Source organism: Lissotriton helveticus, chromosome 5_1 (assembly GCF_964261635.1).
Source record: "Lissotriton helveticus chromosome 5_1, aLisHel1.1, whole genome shotgun sequence".
Lineage (NCBI taxonomy): Eukaryota > Metazoa > Chordata > Amphibia > Caudata > Salamandridae > Lissotriton > Lissotriton helveticus.
Window position 1 is genome coordinate 853,933,679 of NC_136065.1, and position 10,440 is coordinate 853,944,118.

Sequence of the window (10,440 nt, forward strand, 5' to 3'; positions counted from 1 at the left end):
GCAATTAAACTGGTCAGTAATTTCCAAAAACTTTGAAAAATGCACTAAAGTGCATGTTTCTAAGTTTCAGGTTACACACACACATGCCCTTGGGTGCACACCACAATTTCAGGGGTACAACAGGGTGTCCTTTTGACCCCCACCAACCCTTGAAATTGCATGCGCAATTTCCCATTCTTTCCTATGGGCCTGTAGGGCCATAGGAATGAATGGGAAGCCATTCCTTAATTGCGAGTCGCAATTTGTGAGTCGCAATTAAGGAATGTTTAGGAATCGCTATTTTTATAGCGATTCCTACATGCATAGGCTTTTGTGAGTCGTTAATTGCGATTTCTTAATAATTGCAGTTAAAGACTCGCAAAATCATACCTTGATGCATGTGCCCCTAAATTTCTCATTTGATACACAGCAACGTTTTCTGTCACAATATGGTGCTTAGGAGAAAACCTGAAACTTTTCTCCATAACTGCTTGTTTATAAAAGCAGGAAACATCCCCCCTCCATTCCCACCTGTTAACAACAAGTAATGGCAATGATATTATACTATGGAGGTTGACTAGTGGTTTTGAATGCACAATATCGTCTGGGGCTTTATAGGTAATTCTCTGTCCATGATGCTGAACTTTCCTGTCAGTGTTGCCCGGTGGTGGAGACCCGACCTAAGGGACAACCTAGTGTTTGAAGTTATTTGCGGAGATTTTGAGGCACTGCCTATTTCTGTGGTTGTTTAGCGATGACAGGGACGTGGCATTGATGGGCTCACCTTCCTCCATGCTGGAAGGTCCATGTCCTGAGGTAACTATTGATTCTGGTGTCTAGGGCTTGGCTGTAATGATCTGGAGAACCATGCAGCACGGTGGCTCACATTGTAGATGTTGAGTGGGGCCTAGGCATACTAGGGCAAAGGCACATTTTCTAGATGCAGAAGGCTTTTACTATCGGCTGCTGCATACGGTCTCAGAATACCTAGAGATGTGGACTAGTAGCTCAGCATTGAACTTGGGGCACATAGGTTTGAATCTCGGTCTCTGTGAATAACACAGCATTGTGTAATTATGAGCAAATCACATAATACCCTCCCAAATTTTTTTATATTTGTGCTTAAATGTGCATTAAATGCATTTGTGTAATCCCCACACGAGGTACATGAGCTTGTCAAAGAGACTAACACCAGTCCCTGCACTATGTTGCTTCGCAGCTAGGTTAGAACAAAGCAAATGCCAATACATACCTAGCGGTCACCTTGGCAGTGAGGCCACAAAGATGTATTGTAGTTATACAGGAGATGTTTAAATCCTGCATTCATGTGCCTTAAGACATTGGGCCTAATTTGGAGTTTGGTGGTTGCTTGGGACCCACCAATGAGTGCCCGATATTCCTTCAGCTATTTTTAGAGTGTCATTGACATCAATGCATGCTTAGTGCAATGGACAGGACATCTGGCAATTTTTAGGTCTTGCTGAGTCAGTGCGCATGCGCTGCTCGGAGAGACTTTAGTGGGTGAGTTTTCAAAGTGCTGCTGGCTGGCGACAAGCTTGTGTTCCGCTAGTGTGCACGCGCGAATCGCCAGCCTTCAGCGCCATCTGTCTTTCCTCTTGTTTGCTCCCTGCCTCTGCCCCCCCTGCCTTTGCGCTTACAAGCGTTCAGGAGTCTGTGGTATATAAATAAATAATACCGGATCTATTTTTGAATGAATGAATGAATAACAGATAGCTCAATAAAATAAGAGTCAAGATTCGAGGTAGTAGGAGTTTCTGCAGGTTTATTACAGCATAAGGACAGGATCAGGACAACCTGCATAGGAACAGAGGTGACAGGGCCCAGCAGGACAACTGGGGCCCAGCAGCTGCCGGGGCTTGATCTGGGATGAGCGCGCTAACTTTTAATAACAATACATCAACTTATATACATAGCGCAAACACATAGCATTACATTGCAGTAGGCGTAGCAGTGGGTGGAGCAGAAGGCGTGACGCGTAGCAGTCGCGAAAGATAACAGTAAAAGTAGGTGTAACTGGGAGTATACATAGACATGTGATGCAAACGTAACAGAATATGTCATGAATGGGCGGAAACATAGGAGGGGGCTACCTAAGGAGCCGGGACCTCTAACCTAATGGTGCGCGAAAACTGGCAATGACGTATTACTAGGAGAAGCTGGGGGCTACGAACTCTGTGCTAGGAGCAGAGACTAAAGTCTGGAGGGTCGGAGCGACATGTACCTAAACCCTATCTGGTATCTGATGTTTAGGGAACATGTTGATATAAACTAGGAGTCATGAGGGGAAAAGCTAACTTGATTCTAAGACTGGACCATACATTATTCTACATGAAGTGCGTGATGAAGAATACTAAATGACCATTAAATACAGTATTTCTCTAACATGGAGCCGAATAGGCTAGACAATGACGGAAACTATTGATGCAGTTCAGTAGCTTAGGAATGCAGAGAAGGAGGACTGAACTGATAGCTGGAATCATAACATACTTTTGGCAGACTCAGAGGCAGAGCCAAGCTGCACCGGGCACTGCGAGGCAGGAAGTAAGTGAAGGGTCGAGGATACAGGTGGGGGCTGTATCGCTCCTCAGCGAGGCTTTCAGGAGACAGGAGCTGAATCCAGGGTCCGGGCCCTTTTGAGGCCTGGAAACGGGGACTTTATAATGGAATAACGTGCACACTGAGAAACGTGGCAACGTAACTTTACATAGGCCTGATATTCGTAGTATTCACGAGGACTGGAAACTGACATATCAGAGGTGGACACAACTGGAATTGCGTCATTAATCGGACATGGGGAATAACATATGCATATTGGTCATGCACACATAACATATGATGGATGAGGCGTAGGGACACAGAACATGGCAAAATTTACTTTTCCACATTCCCTCCTTGTCACTACGTTTCCATCAGGAAACATCAATTTTCATGATACCCTCTATCATTTCATACAGTACCATTTGCTCGTCTCGAATTGTCTTGGAACGGGATTTAGAACGGGGCTTGGGACTAGGAATACAAAAGGTAGCACACATGCTGCAAATCGCAGGGCCACATTGTATACAGAGGCAGCAGCTAAATATGATCGCTACTGCAATACCTAAAAAAGACAGGACTTTCCATCCCCATGCGGAAATTATATTCCAGAACCAACCGGACCATGTCCAGGTGCCTGGGTCTTGATGTAACAGATGGGCAATTTTATGGAGTCTGGTTATAGCTGAATAAACAGACGGCGCGTTATTTGGAATAAAAATGCAGCAACTAGATCCGATGACTCTACAGGCCCCGCCCCTATCGGCCAGTATGACGTCAAGGACGAGACGATTTTGCAAAACGACAAATCTCATAGCAGATTGTTCTTCAGTTAGGTTACCTAGAGCAGAGGCAGTCTCATTTACTACAGCTTCAAGGGTTCTTGTTAACCTACGGATCAGTTTACTATTCTGGACAGGTCCAACAAAGAAGAAGAAACCTTTATTGAAATCTGTATACTGTTCTAGAGTAGTTTCAGTATAATCGACAATTGGGGACTCCCTTCTATGTCTAATGTGTACTAGATGTGTATTTCGGTGATAATCAGATGGGGCTAGGAAAACAGGTGGCAGTAGGAAGGCAATGTAACAGGTTCCCTCCCAATCGAGGGGCAGACGGACATATGCAGTTTGACCACAAATAAAATAAGAATGACGTGAAGCTTTGAAAACAGATTTCCTACTGTCACTATACTTGATAACAGTAGTACATTCACTATGACCTACATGTATGGAACCATAACTACGGACACATAATTCACCTTTGACTGGTAGTACTGAAATAGCAGGTAAGTCTGGAGTAGTATCAGACTGAACATTCAGGACCATAAAATTCGACGAATAATTACCTAAATTATAAACTTCATTTTCTAGATCTAAACCTGTTCTGTGGGGGAAACCTTGCTTGTCTGGAAAACATGTACTGTTAAGAAAAGACATATCTGTTGAGGATGACGTTAACGTGGACCATGCTCCACACGAACCATTATGTGAGAATGGATAAGGAAAGAGTGGCAGAACTCCCTTCGGTGTCTGGAAAGGGGGGAGTCGACCACACACCCAACAATTAGTGGCATTGCTGGTCTGGTGTGAATAATGTAACATACGGATAAATGTGTTGTTGCGCATAGCGAGGCGGTAAGAATATTCGTGAGGAGGCAGATCACTAAACGTGTGCTCTACTGTAGCATTAGCAGACATATTTACATGAGGAACTGGAAAATACAGATAGAACGCATAGCTGGTGCAGGAAATCATTATGCTGATGAATAATACGAAACTCAGAAAAACGATACATTGAATTGAGTTATTACTGACTCTCTCACTATGGGGGTCTATTTTATACATGTCAGAAACAGTCTAACCGTTTCACCTAGGGGAGGACTTATACAATCAAACTGACTGACTTATTTTACTAGACCTGAGCTTTAACTTATACTCCTGTTGCGGAGTTTTCTCTAACAAGGGAGGGGTTGTAGTAATGTCTTTTGCGGGACAGTCCTTAAGAGCAATATTTTGGCAGTCTTTAGAATCTTGGGAATCCTTGGAAATGTTTTTAGAAACGGGTTTCAATCCTTTAAAAAGTTTAACATGAGAAAGGTGGATCCATCCTTTTCTGCCTTCCAACTTCACGGCAGTACGGGTGGTCAAGAGGACCTGACGTGGCTCTTTCCAACGAGGTTCCAGCGGACTTGATCTGTCGAAATTCCGGACCATCACTAGGGAGCCTGGAACGATTTCATGTGGTGCCACCTCGGTATTGTCTGGAAAGGCGGCAGCAACCTGTGAACGACATGAGTTGAGGGCAGACATCAAGGAAGCTAGGTAATCTGTCAGCATATTACATGAAACATCAGTAATACTTCGGGGTCTAGGAGTACCCCACATGTTAGGGGGGCGGCCGAATACGACCTCATACGGGGACAGACCTGATCTGGAATGTGCGACCATGCGCATATAAAACAAAGCGACTGGCAGAGCTACTAGCCAGTCCACACCTTTTTCTTTACAGACTTTGGCAATACGGATTTTCAGGGTCTGATTATGTCTTTCGACTAGACCGGCTGCTTCAGGATGGCGTACACAATGGAACTTCCACTGGTACCCTAACAAAAGGGAAACGTGCTTCATTAACTCTGAGGAGAATGGCTGACCGTTATCAGAATATACGACTCTAGGGAGTCCATATCTAGGGAAAAATTCACGAACCAACTGCTTGGCAGTGGTCGCGGCTGTGTAATCTGGGACTGGATATGCTTCTGTCCATCTGGACAAAGCGCATACAACTACAAGGACATACTTGAAACCTCGACATCGCTCCATTTGAATATAATCCATCTGGAGGACTTCAAAAGGGTGGTCAGGGGGCTGGAAACCACCTTGTTCCACCGGGACACTTTTACCTGGATTAAACTGACAACATATCATACAGGTACGGACTTTCTGCTTGGCTGCAGCTCGTAAATGCTTGTTGAACCAAATGTTCTGGATACTGTCTAACATAGCTTTTTCTCCTAAATGTGCTGGACTATGTGCGGTATTGATAATGACTTGAACCATAGAATCGGGGAGAAACCATGTGGCTCTACCCTTCGTTAACCATCCTTGATCTGTCTGGACCCCTCCTTGTTCAGACCATTTCTTGATTTCTTCAGGAGTAGCATGTAACTGGATATCTATGACGTCTTGTGTAGGGTCCTTAACTGTCATGCATGTAATCGGATCTGGAGTATGTGTCTGATTAACTGGAATGTCTGGAGTCTGTGCTGTAAGCTTGGCTGTGCGGTCTGCTAGATCATTACCTTGGGAAATAATGTCTGTAACTTTCGTATGTGCTTTGCATTTCATGATAGCAATAGATGTCGGTAAATGTATGGCATCTAACAGGGCTTGAATAAGGAGACCATGCTGAATCTTGGTTCCATGAGAAGTCATGAAACCTCTCTCCTGCCAGAGCACTCCGAAGTCGTGTACAACTCCGAATGCGTAACGTGAATCTGTGTAAACATTAACTTTCAGGTTCTTGGCATGTATACAGGCTTGTGTCAGAGCGACTAGCTCTGCTGCTTGAGCGGACAGGGTATCAATACGGTGTGTTTCAATAACTTCGGTGTCAGTAGTTACTGCATATGCTGCGACTAGTTCTCCTGTACTAGTTCTCATACAAGAACCATCCACATAAAGTGTCAGGTCAGGATCTGATAACGGAATGTCTGTCAGATCTTGTCTTGGCTTAGTCGTAATGTTAACTACTTCCACACAGTCATGTGTGTCTGGTTTTGAATTAACTGATGGTAACAGTGTAGCAGGATTCAGGACGTTGCAGCGTCTGATTTCTATGTGTGGCTGGAACAGTGTCAATTCATAACCTGTTAAACGAGCAATTGTCAAGTGCTGAGTTTGTGTTCGGTTTAAAAGAACTTCCACGGAGTGTGGAACTTGTACTGTCAGGGAATGCCCTAAAACTATGGAATCACTTTGTCTGATAGCTAGTGCTGTGGCTGCAACTGACTTGAGGCACGCAGGCAACGCCTGGGCGACTGGATCTAATGTGCTCGAAAAATAAGCACAGGGCTTGTATTGTCCTGCTTGATCTTGTGTGAGAACAGATAATGCTGTACCTTCGCGTTCAGTAACAAAAAGTGTAAAAGGCTTACTGTAGTTCGGTGTAGCTAGAACTGGAGCTTGACATAGGGCTTTCTTTAACTCGTTGAAACTAAGTGTATGGTCAGATGTCCAAGGGAGGACAGTCGATACGGCTGCCTCCTGTGTCGTTAACTGTATCAGTGGCTTGGCTAGAAATGCATACTGGGGAATCCATTGTCTACAATAAGAAGTAAGGCCGATAAAGGCACGTACCTCCTTCTGGGTTCTGGGCTGGGGAAGACTCGCTATTAACTGGATACGGTCTGGTGTCAACTGCCTACCCCTCTTGGACAGTAAGTGTCCTAAGTAGATCACTTGCTGGACACAGAATTGAAGCTTCGAAGGTGACACCTTGTGCCCCATCTCGGCTAGGAAATACAGGACTGTAAGTGATGCTCGCTCGCAAGCACGTTCAGAACGGGCTGTGATCAGTAGATCATCGACATACTGGAGCAGGGCAGTGTCAGTTGGCATGTGAATGTTGTCTAGTTGTCTCTTAAGTGCTTGACTGTAAATACTAGGACTTTCTGTGAAACCTTGAGGAGCGCGTGTGAACATATAGCTCCTTCCATTTAAACAAAATCCGAAAAGAAACTGGCTGTCTGGATGAATCGGAACACTGAAAAATGCATTCTTGAGGTCTATGACAGTGAAGAACATGGCTTCGGAATCAATGGCTGTTAACAGGGAAGAGATATCTGGGACAACTGGGTACTGAGGAATAATACATTTATTAAGCTCTCGTAAATCAATCACTAATCGATATACTGGGGGTGCATTCGGATCAGTACGTTTCATGACTGGAATGATCGGAGAATTACATACATTGGAGTCAGTTTCTACAACTACTCCTTGAGCCATGAGCTCGTCAATAATTTTGGATAAGGCTGCTACAGCCTCAGGTGGCAATCTGTACTGTCTGATTCGTGGTAACACTACACCTGGTTTGAGAGTCACACGATGGGGTGTGATTTGCATGTAACCTACATCAGTTGGACCTTGCGCCCATAAATGCTGCGGAACATTAGACAATCTTGAATCAAAATCTCGTAATACATAGTGACCCTTAAAGTCACGTAGGAACAGACGTATTCCCTCTGGGGAACAGCAAATAACTGCACCTAACTCTTTCAGTGTCTTAATGCCTAACAGATTTTCTGGACATGACTTAGTGAGTAACAGATCAGTAGTGCGGGACAATGGACCTACTTCTAGAGTGACTGGCTTTGATATCTCATTAACTATTGGCTTTCCTGAAAATCCAAGGGAAACATTTCTTGAGCCTGAGAGCGGAGCCCCTGGAACTTCGGCGTGACTAATTGTGGTCCTACTTGCCCCTGTATCGATCAAAAACTTTCTGTCTTTCCCTAATACTTGACTGTGAACATAGGGACCTTCTTGATCTACAGGTATCTCGATGAGAGGCAAGCCTACCTCCCTCTCTAGGCTGTTTCATGAATATGGCTGGTACTCTGGATACTCTGTCTGAGCATACTGGTACATCTGCGATGTAACGTGCTGTGTTGCAGCAATAGGCTGCGGTGCGGGAACTGTCTGTTGTGCATTCTGTGACTGAGGAATCTGTGAAACTTGTTCTTGTCTAGGCGGACGTGGTCTTTCTTTAGTCTTACCAGTAGCTATGTTATGTTTCAGAACTGCACACTCGTTTATAAAATGACCTGGCTGTTTACAATAATTGCAGTTCCCTTTAACGGGAGCTGCAGGATGACTGGCTTGATTCGGACCCCTCTTCTGACTGTCTTGAGGAACAGATTGTGCAACTAGCACTTTCATTTTCGTATCTTTCATACGTTTTCTTTCGTGTTCTTGCTCTTCCCTGATTCTATTCTGGTGATACTGGAGCATCTGGAGCATCTGGGACGGGGTATTTGCTTGCCAGGTGCTTTCGACTTTCAAAACTCGATTTTTAATTTGTGGACTTGAATTCTCGACTAATTTGGTAACGAAAAGGTGAGGGTATGACTCACTACTTGTCTTGAGACCACTATTGATACTGAAACATTTCTCAAATCTAGAATAAAAATCACTAATATCTTCATCTTGTTTCTGTTTACAGGCTGAGATTGCATCCCAGTCTTCCTTCCTAGTTGTCAATAATCTGGGTAAAACTTGAATCAGTAATTCTGGTAATTCTTTACATTTATCTCCAAGACCGGTACCTGGTACTCGTGCCTTGTCTTCAGCTTCTAGAACTGCCCAATCGATCTTTTTCTCTCCCACCTCCCATTCTTTTTCTTTTAACTTTTCATATACCCCTGCGGGCAGCAGGACTTTTAACATTTTAATGATATCTGGGTAAGTGTATTCTCCCATACGGAGCATGTCTTTTAATTCTCTATGGAACCCTGCTGGATCTTTGTCATGACAGGGAATTAATTTCTTCATTTCAAGAAGTTCCATCTTTGATATTGGAGTGTATACAAACACTCGTTGCATTACGCCACCCGCCCCTTGGACTGGGTGGACTTCTCGTAACGAATTCTGTCTGTCTATGTAGAATGATTTACTTTCTGGGGGTGAGACATGAACAAAATGCGGGTTCAGGAACGTTCTATATTTGTGGCGCTGTTCTAGAATGACACTAATTAAATCGGTACCTAGACCTCTCCATCTATACTGGAGTAACTCGTTCAGAATATCATGCAACGGACCTGGATCAGAATGTTGACCCTCATACAAAGTAATGAGGTGCTGGATCATATACATACCCACCAGTCGCTGCTCGGCTGGGGGCAGTTTCAGAAACATTTGTGCCACTATTTCGTCTGGAAAAGTGGTAGAATCAGTAATCCATCGGACTGCTGATCGGGCTAGTTCTTGTTCATGCATAGTACTTAATTCACTGTAACCGATTCGTGATTTCAGAATGTGATCGGTAGCTTGAAATACTTGTTCTAGGGAACCTTGTTCTGGTGCTGGATGATGAAAAATAGACTTGTGTTCTAGACGTAAATGGCGATCTGGAAATCTAGATTTTCCTACATACGCTATTCTGGCGGAATTCTCGTCTTCCTCTTCAGGATCAGAGATACTTTCTTTCTCGCTTACTTGTGCTGCTTTACGCTGTTCGTGTATCTTTACTATCTCTTTACGGATTTTCTTGTACATACTCTCCATAGCACCGACGGTCTTGTGCTTACCCTCGGCTATATTATCACTCCACCTTGTCAGGATTCTCATTTCGGCGGAATCTTTAGACGGATAATCTTGTTCTCTTATTAGACAATTGATCAGGAACTTTAATATCATGAGCTGGATCTCGGCTTTCCTTTGAGACATAATCTCGCCAATACTTTCTGGATCATCCCCTGTACGGATGAAACGATATATTCTGTCTAGATCTTCTTTCATATTCGGCAAGGTGACTAGATACTCGGTCACTCTCCTTACACGTAAGGAATATAAAACCATATTATATTCGCCTGGAACTGGATCATAGACACATTCGTTAAGGGTTTGCCTGATTTCTGTAACAGACTGATGTTTAGGCGTGCGCTGTAACGCTTGAGCATGTAATTCGAGTAATGTTAAACGCTTGTGTGGCGGCGGGGTTTGAGGAAGACCTCCTCCTGCGGCCCCTAGACTAGAATCGTCAACTGACATTCTTCGTCCTGGCAGGGTCGGTAATTGTAACGTGGGCTGGACTTGTATGGCGGACTGGGCCGGGGGAGCTGTTAAGGGCACCCCGGTGTCTGGAGGAGCATGAATTACCTGGTTTACAGGGACTGGCGGAGCGCGA